The sequence below is a fragment of the Chiloscyllium plagiosum genome, unplaced genomic scaffold, assembly GCF_037043375.1.
Source record: "Chiloscyllium plagiosum isolate Xiang-an unplaced genomic scaffold, Cpla_swu_hap1 HiC_scaffold_2, whole genome shotgun sequence".
In the NCBI taxonomy this organism is placed as follows: domain Eukaryota; kingdom Metazoa; phylum Chordata; class Chondrichthyes; order Orectolobiformes; family Hemiscylliidae; genus Chiloscyllium; species Chiloscyllium plagiosum.
Genome location: NW_028270140.1, coordinates 151,267,486 through 151,286,841, shown reverse-complemented (window position 1 = coordinate 151,286,841; position 19,356 = coordinate 151,267,486). Strand labels below are relative to the sequence as shown.

The window sequence follows — 19,356 nt, the reverse complement described above, 5'->3', positions numbered from 1 at the left end:
TCGCCTGAGGCGGGAATTGAACCCGGATCTCTGGCGCTGTGAGGCAGCAGTGCTAACCACTGTGCCACCGTGCCGTTGGAAGAGATACCTGTTTGAACCCACTACTTCTGCTGTGACCCTGTGCTCCTTTTTTCATCAATTGTTTTATCAAGTGTGCGTTCCTTTTTAAAGTTATGATTAAAAACTGCCATCTCCACTCTTTCCTCGATCATCAAAGTACTACTGACCATCAGGGAGCTTGTGGTGCAGTGATATTGTCACTGGGCTTATAAATCTGAACCCTGGGTTATTGTTCCAGTGATGTGAGTTCAACTCGCACCCCAGCAGAGAGTGAAATTTGAGTTGAATTAAAACAAAAATCTGGAATAAAAGTTGGCAGAGTAGTGACCATCGCTGGATTGTTGTGTAAAAACCCATCTGGTTCACTAATGCCCTTTAGGGAAGGAAATCTGCCGTCCTCGTCTGGTCTGGTCTGTATGTGACTCCAGATCCACGGCAACATGGTTAACTCCTAACTGCCCTCTGGGCAATTAATCCTGGCCTTGCCTGTGATGCCCCCCATCCAATCAACAAACAAAAATAAATGATATGAAGTTTGAACATGACATTGACAAATTAGGATCTTAAATCTGAGCAAAGGATGTGAATTTAATAAATAAATCACGAATGATGACTATGAAATGGTTAATATCCTCCTTGGCAGTCCCCTTGCTGACATATCTGGTTTGCATGGGTTTTGTTTGTGCCAGTAGAGCAAACTGCAATTAACACTTACCATTAATACCTTCTCCAACACCATTAGCATTCCCTTTGTTTTTTGCTCTTGGGCACCTTTCCCATCTGTTCCACTTGCTCCACCTCTCTTAATATTTCTACAGCATAAAACCTTTTCAATTCCAAAGAAGAGTTATACTGGACTTGCAACATTGACTTTGTTCCTCTCTTGACACATTCTGCCAAAGCTGCTTGTTTCTTTGGCACTTCCTATTTTTATTTCAGATTTCCAGCATCTGCAGCACTTTAGTTTTAGTTTTGATATTAAAAGATCCCATCTGGTTCAGCAACTCCCGCTGTGGGTCTGGAGTCACATGTACAGTAGGTATAGGTGACGATGGCAAATATCCTTCCCTAAAGGAAAATAATGAACTGATGTGGTTACAAAGTCACCATTAGTTTTATTTCAGATGTTGCTAAACTCAAATTCACCCTCTGCCATAGTGGGATTTAAACACACATCACCAGAACATTAACCTGGCGTTCTGCATTACTAGCATCACCATTGACACCAATGACATCACCATTGATCCACTGCCTGACACAACTCGCTGCCCTTTTCAGTTGTCAATAGGATCCCCGAGCTCCTGGCTGAGGTATTGAAGTTCACACTCGAAGTGGATCTGCTGATTCGATCTTGGCTGACCAGCTCCTTTATTTGTTAACGGTGATGGAGAGATTATTGTCTTTACACCATGCCACTAAGCACGCAATCTTTTTCCTGTATTCTGTCTCGTCATTGTTTGAGAGCTGATCTACAACAGTGGTGTCATCAGCAAAATTTATAAATGGAGTGGGGACAGAATTTGGCCACACAGTCATGCGTGTATAAGAAGTACAGTAAGGGGCTGAGTTCACAGCCTTATAGGGCACCGGTGTTGAGGGTTATCATGGGGGAGGTTCTGTTGCCTATTCTTACTGATTGTGGTCTTTGGATCAGGATGTCGAGGATCTAGGTACAGAGTTCGGGGGGAAGCAAGACCTCACCTGTGATCTTTTAGAGATGAGTTTGTTTGCAATTATGGTATTAAAGGTTGAACTGTAATCAATATGTAGGAGCCTGATGTAGGTATCCTTTTTATCCAGATGTTCCAGGGATGAGTGTAGGGCCAACGAGATGGCACTTGCTGTAGACCTGTAGGCAAATTGCAAAGGATCAAGGCAACATGGTAAGCTGAAGTTGATGTGAGCCATGAGTAACCTCGCTTCTGGATGTAGGTTTGCTCGCTGAGCTGGAAGATTCATTTTCAGATGTTTCGTCACGGTAACATCTTCAGTGAGTCTCCAGACGAAGCATTACTGATGATTCCTGCTTTCTATTTATATGTTTGGGGTTCCTTGGATTGGTGATGTAATTTCCTGTGGTGACGTCATTTCCTATGGAGATGTGATTTCTTTTTCTCAGGAGGTAGTAAATGGGGTCCCAGTCAATGTGTTTGTTGATAGAGTTCCGGTTGGAATGCCATGCTTCTTGGAATTCTCATGCGTGTCTCTGTTTGGGTTGTCCTAGGATGGTTGTGTTGTCCTAGTCAAAGTGGTGTCCTTCCTCATCCATATGTAAGGATACTAGTGAGAGAGGATCATGTCTTTTTGTGGCTACTTGGTGTTCATGTATCTTGGTGGCTAGTTTTCTGCTTTTTTGTCCAAAGTAGTGTTTGTTACAGTCCTTGCACGGTATTTTGTATATAACATTAGTTTTGCTTGTTGTTTGTATAGAGTCTTTCAAGTTCATTAGCTACTGTTTTAGTATGTTGGTGGGTTTATGGGCTACCATTATGCCAAGGGGTCTGAGTAGTCTGGCAGTCATTTCTGAGATGCCTTTGATGTAGGGGAGAGTGGCTAGGGTTTCTGGACGTGTTTTGTCTGCTTGTTTGGGTTTGTTGCTGAGAAGTCAGCGGACTCGATTCATTGGGTACCCATTCTTTTTGAATGCACTGCATAGATGATTTTCCTCTGTCTGCATAGTTCCTCTGTGCTGCAGTGTGTGGTGGCAATGATGTTCTGATGCAGCTTCATTTGTGGGTGTTGGGCTGATTGCTTCTGTAGTTCAATATTTGGACCGTATGTGTTGTTTCCCTGTGGACGCTGGTTTGAAGTTCTCCATTGGCTGTTCACTCTACTGTGACATCTAGGAATGGCAGTTTATTGTTGTTTTCCTCCTCTTTAGTGAATTTTATGCCAATAAGGGTATTATTGATGGTCTTGAAGGCTTCCTCTAATTTGTTTCATTGATGATAAAGGTGTCATCCAGGTAGCAAACCTAGAGTTTGGGGGTTGGATGGTTGGCAGAGCTGTTTGTTTGAGTCTCTGCATTACTGCCTCTGTTAAGAATCCTGATATCGGAGATTCCCTGGGTGTTCTGTTGGTTTGTCTGTAGGTTTTGTTGTTGAAGGGGAAGTGGGTGGTAAGGCATATGTCCACTAGCTTGACAATACTGTCCTTAGTGATGAAGTTAGTGGTGTTTGGTATATATGTCTTTGGCTCTTCTAATAGTGTAGTCAGTGTTTCTTGGCTAGGTTGATGTTGATTGATGTGAACAGGGCTATTACATCAAACAAGTTGAGAAGTGTGGTGCTGGAAAAACACAGCAGGCCAGGCAACATCCAAGGAGCAGGAGAATCGATGTTTCGGGCATTCAGCATCTGCTGTCTCCAGCATCTGCAGTCTTCACTTTCTCCTATTACATCAAAGGAGACCATTATTTTGTCCTCTTCTATCTTGGTGTCTTTGATGGTCTTCAGGAATTCTTGGGTGAAGTGGATGGAGTGGTGTGAGTCTTCTACCAAGTATTTTAGTCTTTGGTGTAACTCCTTGGCTAATCTGTCAGGTAGCGAGACTATGGGTCTGAGGGGGGCTCCTGGTTTGTAAATTTTGGGTAATCCATAGAAACATGGTGTGTTGGATCTGTCTGGTTTCATTTTTTGGAAGTTGGTCTTATTTATTTCTTCAGACTTCTGAAGTGTTTTGAGTAGGGCTGTGATTTGGTTCTCTAGTTGTGGAGTCGGGTCTATCGCCACCTGTTGGTAAGTCTTGGTATCTGTAAGTAGTGCGTTCGCTTTTTCAATGGTGTCTCTTTGATTTAAAATGACTGTCAAGCATCCCTTGTCTGCAGGTAGGATAAAAATGTTTTTATCTTTTTTTTGGTCTTTCTAGTACTTTCCTTTCTTGTGTATTGAATGTGTTTCCTTCCTTTTTCCTGCTTAACGTTAGTGCAACTACCTGTCTGATGGCTTGCTGGGTTTCTTCTGTGAGTTGGTTGTCTTTCAGTGTTGTTCCTAAGGTTGCTAAAATATCTTTCTTGTCTGCATCCTGGAAGTTGTAATTTAATCCTCTTACTAAGATGAACTTTTCAGTGTGTGTTAAGGGTCGGTCAGATAAGCTTTTTATCCATGCTTCTGTGCTGTCAGTGTTGTTATTTTGTGTAAGTTTGTCTAGTTTTTTCTGCAGGTCTGGTTTTTTCATTTTCTGTGTTTGTCGCTGTGTAATATCTATGGCTTGTTGTACTGTGTCTGTCCATTCATGGTCTGTTGCATGAGTGAGTAATCACTCCGTAATTCGGGAAGGTCAGAGCCACCAGGCAGGAGTCATTGAGGCTTATTGCATGATTTTTCTTTGGCAGAGGGATGATGGTGGTCTTCTTGAAGCAGACAGGATTTCACATTGTGGTAAGTTGACTTGCTAAGTTTCTCCAGCAATTTCTGCTTTTGTTGTCGATAAAGAGAGATTGTTCCCATTGTGGATGGATTGAGAACCAAAAGGTACTGTTGGTAAAGGAGGCAACAGAAACATAAGCAGGGAGTAGTTAGGGTCTGGACTGTACTGTTTGAGAGTGTGGGGGAGACAGGTTCACTCGAGTAGTTAGGGTCTGGAATGTACTGTCTGAGAGTGTGGGGGAGACAGGTTCAACTCGAGTAGTTAGGGTCTGGAATGTACTGTCTGAGAGTGTGAGGGCGGCAGATGCACACAATCTTTCTAATCGGTATTAGTTTGCTAGTAAGAACGCAAAGTAAGAATGCACTGGGCTGCAGGAATTAGGCTGGAGAATGACACTAAGGGAATGCAATTCAGGGTCAGTACAGCCATGCCAGGCTGAATGTTGACAGCACACAATGAGACAATTCTAGGTCAAGAACCAGACTGGTCTATATAATCTATTCTCAGAATCTAACATTGACGGCCCTGGAATATGCTGTTAATCGAATGAGACCCTGTTCGAGGCCGATCTATCATCTCGGAGGAGACTGTTCATAATGTTTTAACCAGAGCCTGGTTTAGTTGCTGTCAATTCCCCTCCCCTTCGTCTTCCAGCAATATGAATCTTCACATTCTGTTAGCCTTGGTGATTCTTTTCGTACCTGGCACCCACATTTTAATGATCAGTTTACATTGACTGGCTAAGTCTCTTCAAACCCTGCTGTTTAACTTTTTGGAAATATACATGTATTGAACCATTCTTACTGCAAAACACATGACCTCACACATACATGCATTAGAATGAAACAGCCAAAGTTTTCCCCTCCAGTTTAATCTATCTATGTCTCTTTGTCATTTTATGGTCCAATCTACAACAATGCTCTTTCAACCACACAACCTTAGTGCTATCAGTACGTTTTGTTATGCAGTCCTCTATCTAGCTGATGGACAGTTGACAGCCTCACACAGCCCCTTGTAGGCTATCAAGGATATCCTCATCCCACCTTTCCCAATAACTTTGTCCATCATCGTTCAAAACCAGCTCCTCCACATCATTTCCCTATAATTACAAGGCCTGGCAAACCTACAGTCCACACCACTACTTTTCCACAAGGTCTACATTCTGCATGTGAAACTTTACTGAATTCCCTCCAAAAGCCCGCATCAATTAAATTATTTCAATCAGTAATCAATCAATTAAAGCGGTTTTCTAAGTCTGGTGCTTCAGCTAACTAATCTGATTTACTGCCAGAGGAAGTAAGTATTGTCCCAACCCTTTACAAATCCATGTTGTTCTCACTAATGAGCTCAAATTTCTCAAGTGTTCAGTCAGCTGGAGCTTAATCACAGGTTCGAGCTGCAGGCATCACGCTAACAGGTCTATTCGTTCCTGCTTTAACTCGAGGCAAAACTCTAGATGAATGCCTCATCTTCCACCATGGGGACCCTCCATCAATGAGGATTTCACCAGTTTCCTCATTTCCCCTCCCCCCACCTTATCCCAGTTCCAGCTCAGCACCATCCTCATGACGTGTCCCACCTGTCAAATTTCCTTCCCGCCTATCAGCTCCACCCTCCCCTCCGACCTATCACGATTACCCCCACCTCCATCCACCCATTGCGCTCTCAGCTACCTTCCCCCCAGGCCCACCCCCCGCTCATTTATCTCTCCACCCCTGAGGCTCCCAGCCTCATTCCTGATGAAGGGCTTTTGCCTGAAACATCGGTTTTCCGGCTCCTCGGATGCTGCCTGACCTGCTGTGCTTTTCCAGCACCATGGTCTCAACTCCTGCTTTAACTCTATCTCTCAGCTTCATTTAACTGCACAACTGTGTTTATTGATCTTTAGTCATTCATGGGATGTATCCCACTCCCTAACTACCCTTTATTGCTGGGTCACTTTCAGAGGGCAGTCAACAGTCAATCAGGGACCCTCTTGTGGTGTAAAGGTAGAATCCCTAACCCCTAAACCAAAGGCCTTGGTGCTTCAGGAGTGTGTAATATCACCTCAGAACTGGTTGATTAGAAAAAAAATAGGTTAAATTTTTTAAAAATTCAATCAGCCATGATCCTATTAAATGATAGAACAGGCTCAGGGCGCCAATTTCTTATGGTCTTATTTCATGAACACGGATTTCAAGTCATCTGCAATCAGACCAGGTAAGCACAGCGGATTTCCTTCCCCGTGGGGCATTAGTAAAAGATATTTTCAAATCAACCTGTTCAGAGATCTTGGAGCAGGTGGGACTGGAATCTGGGTTTTCTGGCTCAGAGTCTGGGACACTACCACTGCACCATAACAGCCCAAATAAGGGTATTAGTGGACCCAACAGGATTTTTTGCACCACTCAATGATAAGTTCATGATCCATAATAATGGCTAAATCGTATATAATTCTCAAACTTACTTCCTTTCAAACCTCGAGATGGGATCCATCCAATCCTGGGAATTTATCAGTCATTAAGACCACTATTATTTCCCAGGGACTTATTCCCAGGAATGTCAGGATAATGATCCATTACTTCAACCACGAAGACCGACACATAGTTATTACTGAAATCCTTTGATCATCTTAAATATCTTCACCAGATCACTACTCTCATTCACAGTTAAGTAGCAAGCTAATTAGCTCCTTTTATTTTGCAGGTTGAACTATAAATGGAAGCAAATCCATGAGTAACTTTCAAAAGGAATTTAAGTATATGCTACAGATCTTTGAAAAAGGGCTGTTTGTTGTTTTGTAAAGGAGAGGAGCTGGGTTCAAGTCTCAGCCACCCTGGTTGTGTGCCTGAACAGGTTGATTTGAAAATGTTTTGCTTCGGTCCATTATGCTTCCATGCGAGCTTGGAAAAAGCTCTTTCCCCATCGGCCATGAAAACAACCTTTCACAGATATTTTCAAATCACTCTGTTCAGAGATGTTATTGTACAGTTCTGGAGTCACCAACTGTTATTGTACAGTAGGTGGGACTTGAAACTGGGTCCCCTTTATAAACAAAAAGCTACCAGGGTCAATTGGCAAGTTTTCAAAAAGTCAGCAGAGAGCCCGTGGACCAAATGGTATTGTGTGTAGTATGGTTTGATAAAACACGATATGGAGGGGCCGCTGTTGGACTGGGGAGGACAAAGTTAAAAATCAAACAACACCAGGTTATGTTCCAACAGGTTTATTTGGAAGCACTAGCTTTCAGAGCGCTGATCCTTCATCAGGTGGTTGTGAAGCAGGACCATAAGACACAGAATTTGTAGCAAAAGATTACATCTTTTAGAATGGGTTGCAGGTTTCGGTTGCAGGTTCATGAACCAAAATCTGCAACCCATTCTAAAAGATGAAAGACTCAACAGCAATCTATACTGCTGTGTTCAATATATTGTTTCAGTTGCATGACACTGTGATCTTTTGCTGTAAATTCTGTGTCTTATGATCCTACTCCACAGCTACCTGATGAAGGAGCAGCACTCCGGAAGCTAGTGCATCCAAATAAACCTGTTGGACTATAACCTGGTGTTGTGTGGTTTTTAACTTTGATAAAACCATGTGAGAGCAGAGCTTATGGATCATTCCTCAACCTTTTAAATAATGCAGGATGAGTTATTAATTATTAGCATGCTGCAGTTTCAGGTGTACATGCCTCTCACAAAGAGCCATTTACAGTCTGTTTCCAGGCATAGTCAAGGCTATGGTTGATTTCTTTTTGCCATTACAATGTTGGGGTTGAGTCACCAACTGTTCAGTCTGTGCTTGCTGCATCACTGTTCAGGCTGACTAAAGAACCAGTGAGTGTAATAATGGACTCTCCCCAGTGTCTCTCCATATTTAGACATTAGGAGGGACAGCAGACTTCAGACTGGAGCTTCAACTCTCCCAGGAAATACTAAAAAAGCCTAAATCATTTCATTCTAAAGAACAGGAAGCCACGGCATGAAGTCAGAGACAACTCAAAGGTTATGGAAAGGTTCAGTAGGGTACAAAGTTGAGAATTGTTATCAGAGAAACCAGAATGAGAGACAGCCACGAATAAATTCCAAATCCACGAACATTTCCATCTGGAAGGACAAGGGCAGCAGATACATGGGAACATCACCCCCTGCAAGTTCCCCTCCATCTTGACTCAGAAATACATTGTTGAAACTTTATTGCTGGAACAGCACAGCAGGTCAGGCAGCATCCAGGGAACAGGAGATTCGACGTTTCGGGCACAGGCCCTTCTTCAGGAAGAAGGGCCTGTGCCCGAAACGTCGAATCTCCTGTTCCCTGGATGCTGCCTGACCTGCTGTGCTGTTCCAGCAATAAAGTTTCAACTTTGATCTCCAGCATCTGCAGACCTCACTTTCTCCTCAGAAATACATTGCCAGTCCTTCACTGTCACTGGTTGAAAATAGTTCTTCCATGAAACATAGACTTCACTCGCAAAGCCAACATCCCTGCTTGGCTATTTACAGGACAGTTAAAAGTCAACCACTATGGTTTAGGTCAGGAGTCATGTGTAGGCCAGACACGGTAAGGATGGCAGATTTCTCTCCTTGAAGGGCATTAGTGAACCAGATGGATTTTTTTTTCCAGTAATCATTTTTAATGGTAACTTCTATAAATGTGCGAAGACAGAAAGATTAGTTACGAGAAATGTAAGTCTCTTCCAGTCAGAAATTATAATGAGGAACAAAGAAATGGCAGAAGAATTGAACACATACTTTGGTTGTGTCTTCATAAAAGTGAGCACAAATAAACTTGCAGAAATTAAGGAACTAAGGGTCTAGTGAGAGTGTGGAATTGAAGCAAATTAGTTTCAGAAAGAAAATAAGGTTAAAGACTGACAAGTCACCAGAGCCCGATCATCTACATCCTAAAGAACTAAAAGTCCTGGAAACATTCCTTTTTAAATAATTGGGTTAGATTTGCCACCCTCCAGTCTGGAGGAAGTGCTTCTGTGGGCCCCGGAGCATTTCCTCCAGATCGAAGGGTGGCAAATCTAACCCAATTATTTAAAAAGGAAGCAGAAAACATACAGAATTACAGACCAGAAAAACAGAAATGCTAGAGTCTACTATGAAAGATGTTATAACAACACTTGGAAAGCATTAAACGCATTTGACGGGTTTATGAAAGGCAAACCATGCTTAATGGGAGTTTTTGAGGCTGTAACTAGTAGAATAGAGGAGGGAGAGCCAGCTGATGTGGTGTATTTGAATTTTCAGAAGGCTTTTGATGAGGTCCTGCAGAAGAGGTTAGTGGGCAAAGTTGAAGGACTTGGGTAGGGGGCAATACATTGGCATGGATTGAGAACTGGTTGACAGAAAGAATAAATGGATCTTTTTCTAAGTAGGGTACTACAGGAATCAGTGCTTGGACCCCAGCTATTCATAATATATAATGAATGACCTGGATAAGGGAACCAAATGTAATATTTCTAAGTTTACTGATGAGGCTAAACTGGGGTGGGATTGTGTATTGTAAAGTGGATGCAAGAAGGCTTCAAGGTAAACTAGACAAGTTGAGTGAGTGAGCAAACATATGACAGATGCAGTAGAAGTAAAGGTAAAGTCACCATATTCTTATCATGCCATGGGGATGCTCTCATTGGAAAGAGATGATCTGGTGGTGGGTTAACCTGAGAGTCACCACTTTGAGAGGGAGAATCCTCTATGGTAACCTCTATGCAGGAATTGAACCCATGCTGTTAGTATCACTCTGCATCACACACCAGCCATCTAGCTAGTTGAGCTAACCAACTCCCGAGAGATACAGTACATGGCTAAATGTGAAGTTATACACTTCATATTAAGGGATTTGGGTGTCGTTGTACACCAGTCAATGATAGCAAACAGGCAGGTGCAACAAGCAATTAGGAAGGCAAATAGTACATTGGTCTTTATTGCAAGAGGGTTTGAGTTCAAAAACAGGGATGTCTTACTGCATTTATACAGGGAGGAGAAAATGAGGACTGCAGATGCTGGAGATCAGAGTCGAGAGTGTGGTGCTGGAAAAGCACAGCAGGTCAGGCAGCATCCGAGGAGCAGGAGAATCGACGTTTCGGGCATAAGCCCTTCATCATGAATACAGGGAATGGGTGAGACCACAGCTGGAGAATTGTGTATAGTTTTGCTCTTTCTACCTAAGAAAGGATATACTTACCGTTGAAGGAGTGTAGGGGAGGTTTGCTCGGCTAATTACCAGGGATGGCAGGACTGTTGTGTGAGGAGAGATAGTTCACCTGGGTCTGCATTCATTAGAGTTTAGAAGGATGAAAGGGAATCTGATTGAAGCATACAAAATCCAAACAGAGCTGAACAGACTAGATGTAGAGAATATAGGCTCATGTTATGGGACAGACCATTTTGGACAGAGATTAGTAAAGATTTCTTCACTGAAAGGATTGGTGAATCTGTGGAATTGTTTACCACAGAAGACTGTGGAGGCCAAGACACTGAATATATTCAAAAAAGAGATAGATATGTTTTTAGATTTTAAAGGCATCAAGGGAAAGTGGGAATGTGTTATTGAGATCGAGGATCAGCCATGAAAACAGGACAGATTTGAAGGGTCAAATGGCTGATTCTGCTCCTAGTTTCTAAGTTTCATCGCACCATTATGGAGATGAGCCCCAATTCCTGATGTAGTATTAACTGGACAGAAATACCACCAGCAGCTCTGGTGAGGTTTGAATCAGTCTTCCCAGAATATAATCTCCAGCCTTTGGAATATGCTGCTACATCATTACTTCCTCAGGAAACTGGTTAAATGTTTGATGGGGACAGTGTAGAGGGAGCTTTACTCTGTATCTAACCCTATTCTATCCCTGTCCTATGAGTGTTTAATGGGGACAGTGCAGAGGGAGCTTTACTCTGTATCTAACCCCATTCTGTCCCTGTCTCTGAGTCTTTGATGGGGACAGTGTAGAGAGTGCCTTACTCTGTATCTAACCCCTTTCCTCCCCTGTCCCTATGAGTGTTTGATGGGGATAGTGTAGAGGGAGCTTTATTCTGTATCTAACCCCGTGCTGTCCCTGTCCTGGGAGTGTTTGATGGGGAACAGTGTAGAGGCAGCTTTACTCTGTATCTAACCCCGTGCTGTCCCTGCCCTGGGAGTGTTTGATTGGGACAGTGTAGAGGCAGCTTTACTCTGTATCTAACCCCGTGCTGTCCCTGTCCTGGGAGTGTTTGATTGGGACAGTGTAGAGGCAGCTTTACTCTGTATCTAACCCCGTGCTGTCCCTGCCATGGGAGTATTTGATGGGGACATGGTTACCATGAACAGAAATGCATTCTCCCACCCTGCACCAAAATTCAGTCAACAAACACATAACACTCTCAATACCCTCACATTTTACACACCGAATGAGGAGATTGAAAGGATTAGAAAGATTTTGTTTAAGAAATTAAGCTTAATATTTACCTTTGTTGGCCGATTCCTCTTACTAATCTGCTCTCTACACAGATTAAACTGCAGTGGATTAATGCGCACACTGCACACAGCACAAGAATCATCGTCACCTAGACAACCATCAGGAAGTGTCGCTATTAATCCGCTCCAACCATGTTGTGCCTGACATCAAAACACAGCACACAACAAAAACGAGCAGAGAGAGAGAAAGAGCACAACAGAATGAGATAGAGAAAGAATAAGTGTGTGAGAAAGAAATATCAGAGTGATAGAGATGAGAAAGAAACAAAATAAGACTGAGTCAGGGACAGAACAAGAGAGAGCAAGAGGTATATAGGTAGAGAATGCATGAGACAGAGAGAGACAGACAGATAGAATGAGAGAGAAAATGAGAGAGAGCACTAGAGAGAGAATGAAAGATAGAGAATATGAGAGAGAAAAATGAGACAGCGAAAACGAGACAGAGAGAAAATGAGAGAGAGGGAGCGGGGGTGAGAAGAGAAAGAGAGAAAACGAGACAGAGAAAATGAGCAAGAACAAGAGAGCAATAGCTAGAGAGAAAGAGAGTGAGAGAGAGAGACATGAGAGACCACAAGCAAAGGAGATAGCGAGAGAGAGAATGAGAGATACAGTCGTACAAATGTACAGCGTAAAAGCAGAAACTTTGGTCCAAATCATCCGTGCTGACCAGATATCCTAGATAAATCTAGTCCCATTTGCTAGCACTTGGCCCATATCCCTCTTAAACCCTTCCTATTCATAAACCACTCAGTTGCTTTTTAAATGATGTAACTGTACCAGCCTCCACCAGTTCCTCTAGCAGCTCATTCCATACATGTACCACCCTCTGCGTGAAAAAGTTGCTGCTTAGGTCCCTTTTGAATCTTTCCCCCCTCACCCTAAACCTATGCCCACTAGTTTTGCACTCCCCCAGCCTGGGAAAAGACCTTGTCTATTTACCCTATCCATGCCCTTGATAGAGAATGAGAAAGAGATACCTAGAAAGAGAAAATGAAAGAGTGAGAGTGACCGAGAGCAAGGGACAGAGAGACAGCGCGAAGGTGAATGAGATACGGTGAGAGAGCCAAGAAAACGAGAGAGATATAATGAGGCAGAAGGATTTAGTGGGTTGGTTGAGAGAAGCAAATAAACTGAACTGAGATTGTTTTAGCAGTTGCTGGGCCTCAAAGGGAAACAAAGCCTAGGCTAATCCGTACAACTGGTCCCCTCATCCTAAATCAGAGCAAGTCCCATTCACCAACCCATGCTCACTAACCCACACTGGCTCCCAAAAAAGTCAGGGCTAGTTTAAAAATTTCATCTTCATTTTCAAATCCCTTCATGTACTCAACCAATGCTTTCATTTCTCTGTAACTTATTCCAGCCCCACCACCCTCTGAGATCTCTGTCTACCTCTCAATTTGGCCTCTGTCAAGTTTCATTGCTGGCTGCACGTTCAGTTGCTGGGCCCCAAGCTCTGGAATTCCCTCCCTAAACCTCTCCACCTCTCTCTCTACCTTTAAGACATCCTTTGTGATGAAGCTCTCGGTTGCCTACCTTCATATTCCTTTATATTTCTCAGGTTTGTTTTGGTTTTTTGGGAGGAAGGGAGTTGGGAAGAAGAGGAGGAGGTGAAGGTGTTGGAATGAAGGTACTAGATTTGGGGTGCCAACATGAGTGAACGTTTCATTGGTGCTTTCTTGATCTCAGGATTTCCCAAAGAGTGTTGCCACACATTAAGCATGTCTGAAGACAGACACAGAAAAAAAAAATTTGGTGTTATGGGCAGAGGGAAAGATGGGAATTGGACTCTGTCCACAGGGTGCTCTGTTGATGATCCTTTTAGCTTGTCAGGACTTGCTGCTCCTCCATCTTCCTTCTCCAGGTACCTCTCACTTACAGGAAGCACGTGGCAATTGCTTCACAACTTATCAAGCTCCGACTTATTGGATGAAAGCCATAAGCTTACATTGATGAATGGGGGCATTCTTCAGGCTCGAGGCATGTGTTTCTTTTCCTGCAGAGGAAAGGACAGCACATTCCTTTCCAGGGCTTTGGGAGGCTTTTCTGACCAAAATTGCACATCCACAAGCAGTTCAGCTCCCTGCGAGCCAATCACTTCATTGTTGACAAGCAGAAGGTCTCTGTCACTGACAATTGGTCACCATTTCACAGGTCAATCAGCTACTTGTCGCTGGTCAAATCTCCCTTCATTTACCAACTCCCATTGGCCCCAGCTTGTCTCCAGTAACCTCCTCCACTGCTTAAATGAGCAGCAACGTAAACAGTACCTATAATCAGGGTCAGATAACTTAATTTCAAAAAGTTTGGGGTGACATGGTGGCTCACTGCTGCCTCACAGCACCAGGGACCCAGGTTCAATTCCAGCCTCAGGCAACTGTCTGTGTGGAGTTTGCACATTCTCCCAGTGTCTGCATGGGTTTCTTCCCACAATCCAAAAGATGTGCAGGTCAGGTGAATTGGCCATGCTGAATTGCCCATAGTGTTAGGTGCATTAGATAGAGGGAAATGGGCCTGGGTGGGTTACTCTTTAAAGGGTCAGTGTGGACTGTCGGGCTGAAGAGCCTGTTTCCACACTGTAGGGAATCTAATCTAAACAAGCCTTGTTTATAAAACAGTCCTTTCCCCATTTCAGTCCCCAATCAAATACACAGAAAAATGTTTAAAAATATGAATTTTATATTGGTCTGACCTATGATTCAGTGGTTAGCACTTCTGCCTCATAGTGCAAGGACCCCATGTTCGATTCCACCCTCGGGCAACTGTGACTGTGTGGAGTTTGCATATTCTTCCCGTGTCTGCGTGGGTTTCCTCCGGGTGCTCCGGTTTCCTCCCACAGTCCAAAGATGTGCAGGTTAGGTAGATTGGCCATGAGGAATGCAGGGTTACAGGGATAGGTTGAGGGACTGGGTCTGGGTGTAATGCTCTCCGGAGGGTCCCTGAGCCAGCTTCCACAATGTCAGGATTCAATGATACATGTGACTCCAGACCACAGAAATGTAGTTGACTCTTCCCTCTGAGCTGGATCAGCAAGTTACTCAACTTTGCAACCAGCCAGTGACACCTGTAACCCCTCAGTGAATGAAAAGAGAGTGGAGTTCACAATTAATCGTTCCCAAATGGTTCAGTAACTACCTTTGGACATATCGGTGTCTCTCCTGATTTCCAAAACATCTGGCTCCTTCACTAGCAAGGCTTTCGTCCTTATTGACAATCTCTGATTCCTCTTGGGGAAGGTCATGTGATGTGGTGGATAATATCACTGTTCTAGAGCCAGAAACACTGCTCAAGTTCCACTCCACGCTTCCTTACAGGCCTGAGGTTCCTTCTGTTCCTGGGGATCCTTCACACTGGAGCTTAAATTACATAAACATCTAAACAATTCTTGGTCACAGTGGCAGAGGAAATGGTTAGGCAATGATTTTTGAAATGGTACCCACCAATCCTGAGCTCACTGAGCTACACTGCCTCCTGGTCCATCAGCTCCTCGAATTTTAAATTCTCCTCCTTGTTTTTTGCCCTTCTTTGCCTCGTTCAACCTAATAACCTTCTCAGATCTCTGTACTCCTCCAATTCTGGCCTCTTGACCGTCCCCAACTTTAATCACTCTGTTGTTGGTGGTCATGTTCCTAGGCCCCAGACTCCATAATTTCCTCCTTAAAACTCTCCACCTCACTCGCCTCCTTTTAGGCACTGTTCAAAATTCAATTTTTGACCAACTTTTAACCTCCCACTCTAACTTCCTCTTCTTTAACTTTACATCTGCTTTTGGATGACCATGGTCCTGTGAAGCACCTTGTATTATTGCATTGTAGGCACTATGTAAATGCAACTAGCTTGTCATTCCTAATTGTGACTGAATGTGTAAGCTTGGTCCAGAAATTCACGTCTGAATTGAATGGTCACAAACTAAAATCTATCATCTGACCTCAGTGCAGTCCTGAGGGAGTGCAGCAGTGTCAGATTGTCTCAAACTGCAACTGAAGATTACACGGCACATTTTAAAGAAGATGTTTACCCCTCAAACGAAATACACATTGAGTGATTGTACTATGTTGCTGTGTGCAAATTGGCTGCTAAGACTCGACTGTAAAAAATACTGATCGTCAATCAAAAAAAATGCTCAAGATCACAGCGGGTCAGGCAGCATCTATAGAGAGAGAGCAAGCTAACATTTCCAGTCTAGATGCACGAAATGTTAGCTTGCTCTATCACCGTGGATGCTGCCTGACCTGTCCTGAAGGACGGTTACACCCGAAATGTCAACATCACCTCCTGATGTTGCCTGGCTTAAACCACAGAATCCCTACAGTGTGGAAACAGGCCCTTCAGCCCAACAAGTCCAAACCAACCCGCTGAAGGGTAATCCACCTAGACCCATTGCCCTATCCTATTATCCTATATTTACCTCTGACTACTGCACCTAATCTACACGTCCCTGAACACTACAGGCAATTTAACATGGCCAATTTACCTAAGCTGCACACCTTTGGATTGTGGGGGGGAACCGGAGCACCTGGAGGAAACCCACACAGACAACGGGGAGAATGTGCAAACTCCCCACAGACAGTCGCCCGAGGCTGGAATTGAACCTGGGTCCCTGGCACTGTGAGGAAGCAGTGCTAACCACTGAGTCACCGTGCCTGAGCATCCGGCCTGTCTATTTTCGATTCTAGCATCTGCAATTTTTTTGTCTCTAACAGCTGTGATCTCCAGCACTTTTTGTTTTCTGTACAACTTCCAGCATCATGTAGTCATTTGCTCCTGAGTGAAAATCACTTTGAGAAGTGCCGAGGTTGTGAAAGGGGACAACTAAACAAATGCAAATTCTCCCTCTTCTTGTTAATTCCTTTGAAAAGAGATGTGCCAGTTGAATAAGATCAAAAGAGGGACCTCATGAATCCTAACAATGGAGTCCAACGTTACTGAGAAAGCCAACAGCCTTTCTTTTTTTACACGGAAACATAGTTAAACATCAGAGACAAGCATTCAAAGACCTGATCGAAGATGCTTTCCTGATTAGATTGATCAATTTAAACTGGACAGCCAGCTGTAGTAATGTATTGTCTGGAGCAGCATCTCAACTGCACACACAATCCCTCTTCAGAGTAACCTCACTGTGTTCACTGAAGACGTCATCTCTGGAGTGCGTTCAAATGAGAGGTCACAAATGCAAAAACGATTGATGACAGCTGCTGATCAGCTGAAAATAGAACAACACAAACTCTACAAACCCAGAGACAGGAAACAACAAGTGATTGGTACCAGGGAATACGGAGCACATTCAAGCCCCCAGTGCAGTGGGGTGGGGGTGAGGAAGGGCACTGACCACGATAGTATGAGCTCATGAGATCCAGGGTAAATAGACATTTTGCATCCAAAATTGTCTGAAATGCGGAGAGTGATGGTCCACGGTGGCTCAGTGGTTAGCACTGCTGCCTCACAGCGTCAGGGACCCCAGATCAATTCCAGCCTGTGTGGAGTTTGCACCTTTTCCCGTTATCTGCATGGATTTCATCTGGGTGCTCCAGTTTCCTCCCACACTCCAAAGATGCAGGTTAGGTGAATTGGCCATGCTAACTTGCCCATAGTGTTCAGGAATGTGTAGGTTAGGTGCATTAGTCAGGGGTAGATGTAGAGTAATAGGGAATGGGTGTGGGTGGGATACTCTTCAGAGGGTTGGTGTGGACTTGTTGGGCTGAAGGGCCTATTTCCACACTGTACGGAATCTAGGAATATAATCTTCCATATTCTATGAATACAGGAATTTTAAAAAAATTCATTCATAGGATTTGGGCTGGATGTGTGTCGCTGGCAAGGCAGCATTTATTATCCATCCTTAATTGCCCAGCGGGCAGTTACTAGTCAACCACATTGCTGTGGGCCTGGAGTCACATGTAGACCAGAACAGGTAAGGATGGCAGCTTCCTTCCCAAAAGGACATTAGTGAACCAAGAGGATTGATGGTCATTATTAGACCCTTAACTCCAGAATTTGTTTTTATATTGAATTCAAATTCCACCATCTGCCATGGCAAGATGTGAATCCGGGTCCCCCGAACATTACCAGGGTCTCTGGATTCCTGATGAAGGGATCATGACCGGAACGTCGATTCTCCTGCTCCTCGGCCTGCTGAGCTTTTCCAGCACCACCCACTGGGTCTCTGGATTAACAGCTCAGTGATAATACCAACCTGGCCACTGCCTCTCCTCAGGGGCAGTCTGTTTGTGAGGTGGGGACGGGGTCCACAGGGCTCAGTGCTGGGGCCCTTGCTGTTTGCGGTGGTTAATGATTCGGATTTAAATGTAGGGGGTACAATCAGGAATACACGGATGGTGCGAAACTTGGTAGGATGGTGAACAGTGAGGAGGATAGCTGTAAACTGCAGGAGGATGGCAATGGGCTGGTCCGCTGGGCTGAGCAGGGACAAATGGAAAAGTGTGAGGGAATGCACTTGGGGAGAGTTAACAAGGGAAGGGATAACACTGTGACTGGTGGGACCCTGGACAGTGCTGAAGGTCAGAGGGACCTTGGTCTTCACATCCACGGATGGGGCAGCACGGTGGCTCAGTGGTTAGCACTGCTGCCTCACAGCAAAAGGGACCCGGGTTCAATTCCTGCCTCAGATGAATATCTGTGTGAAGTTTGCACATTCTCCCCGTGTCTGCGTGGGTTTCCTCCGGGTGCTCTGGTTGCCTCCCACAGTCCAAAGATGTGCAGGTTAGGTGAATTGGCCATGTTAAATTGCCCATAGTGTTAGGTGCATTAGTCAGGGATAAATGTAAGGGAATGGGTCTGGGTGGGTTACTGTTCGGAGGGTCAGTGTGGACTTGTTGGGCCAAAGGGTCTGTTTCCATACTGGAGGGAATCAAATCTAATCTAATCCCTGAAGGGAGCAGGGCAGTTCAATACTGTGCTTAAGAAAGCATATGGGATACTTGTCATTGTTAGCTTGAGGTTGTTTTTGTATCGCCATAGTCTCACCAGACCACAGGGGCTGCTCTCTCATTAGAGAGAAGGGACTGGTGGTGATTTAACCTGGGGAGGCCACACGACCTCGGGTGAAGGAAGAGGTTGAGAAGGAGAGTCCTTCATGGTAACCTCAAACCAGTGATGGGAATTGAACCCACGCTGTTGGTATCACACTGCTCCGTAAGCCAACAATCCAGCCAACTGAGCTAAGCTAAACTGCTATAGAATACAAGAGCAGGTTATCCAAGAGACAGGTTCTGCTGGAACTGTACAAAATGCTGGTTAGGCCACGACGTAAGTATTGTGTGCAGTGCTGGAGGGTCCTGGCTGAGATAGAGTTCAGGTTAGGGAGGTTGCAGGGTAATTTACCAGGATGCTGCCTGGGCTGACTGACTGACATCGGAGCAAGGCTTGGATAGGCTGAGAACGCTTTCCTTGGAGCAGTGAACGTTCAGAGGGGACCTGATAGGCATGGATAAGATTATAAGGGATCTTGATGGGACAACACTGACATCT

The 19,356-nt window shown here is 44.3% G+C and overlaps 1 protein-coding gene across 4 annotated transcripts in view; it reads right to left on the bottom strand.

Annotated features, from left to right (window-relative positions):
- Window positions 1-19,356, bottom strand: part of LOC122557058 (serine/threonine-protein kinase NIM1-like) — a 44,257-nt gene that overhangs the window by 17,643 nt on the left and 7,258 nt on the right. Inside the window, exons 2-3 of one of the 4 annotated variants that reach the window (XM_087974815.1) lie at window positions 11,860-12,009; window positions 776-1,128 (exon numbers count right to left, since the gene is read on the bottom strand). The exons of 1 other annotated variant lie outside the window; for it this stretch is intronic. The gene's annotated coding sequence lies outside the window, so the exon portion shown is untranslated. Of the gene's footprint in view, window positions 1-775; window positions 1,688-11,859; window positions 12,010-19,356 lie in introns of those variants that run through there. 2 more of the 4 variants (XM_087974823.1, XM_043704314.2) reach the window with 2 other exon arrangements.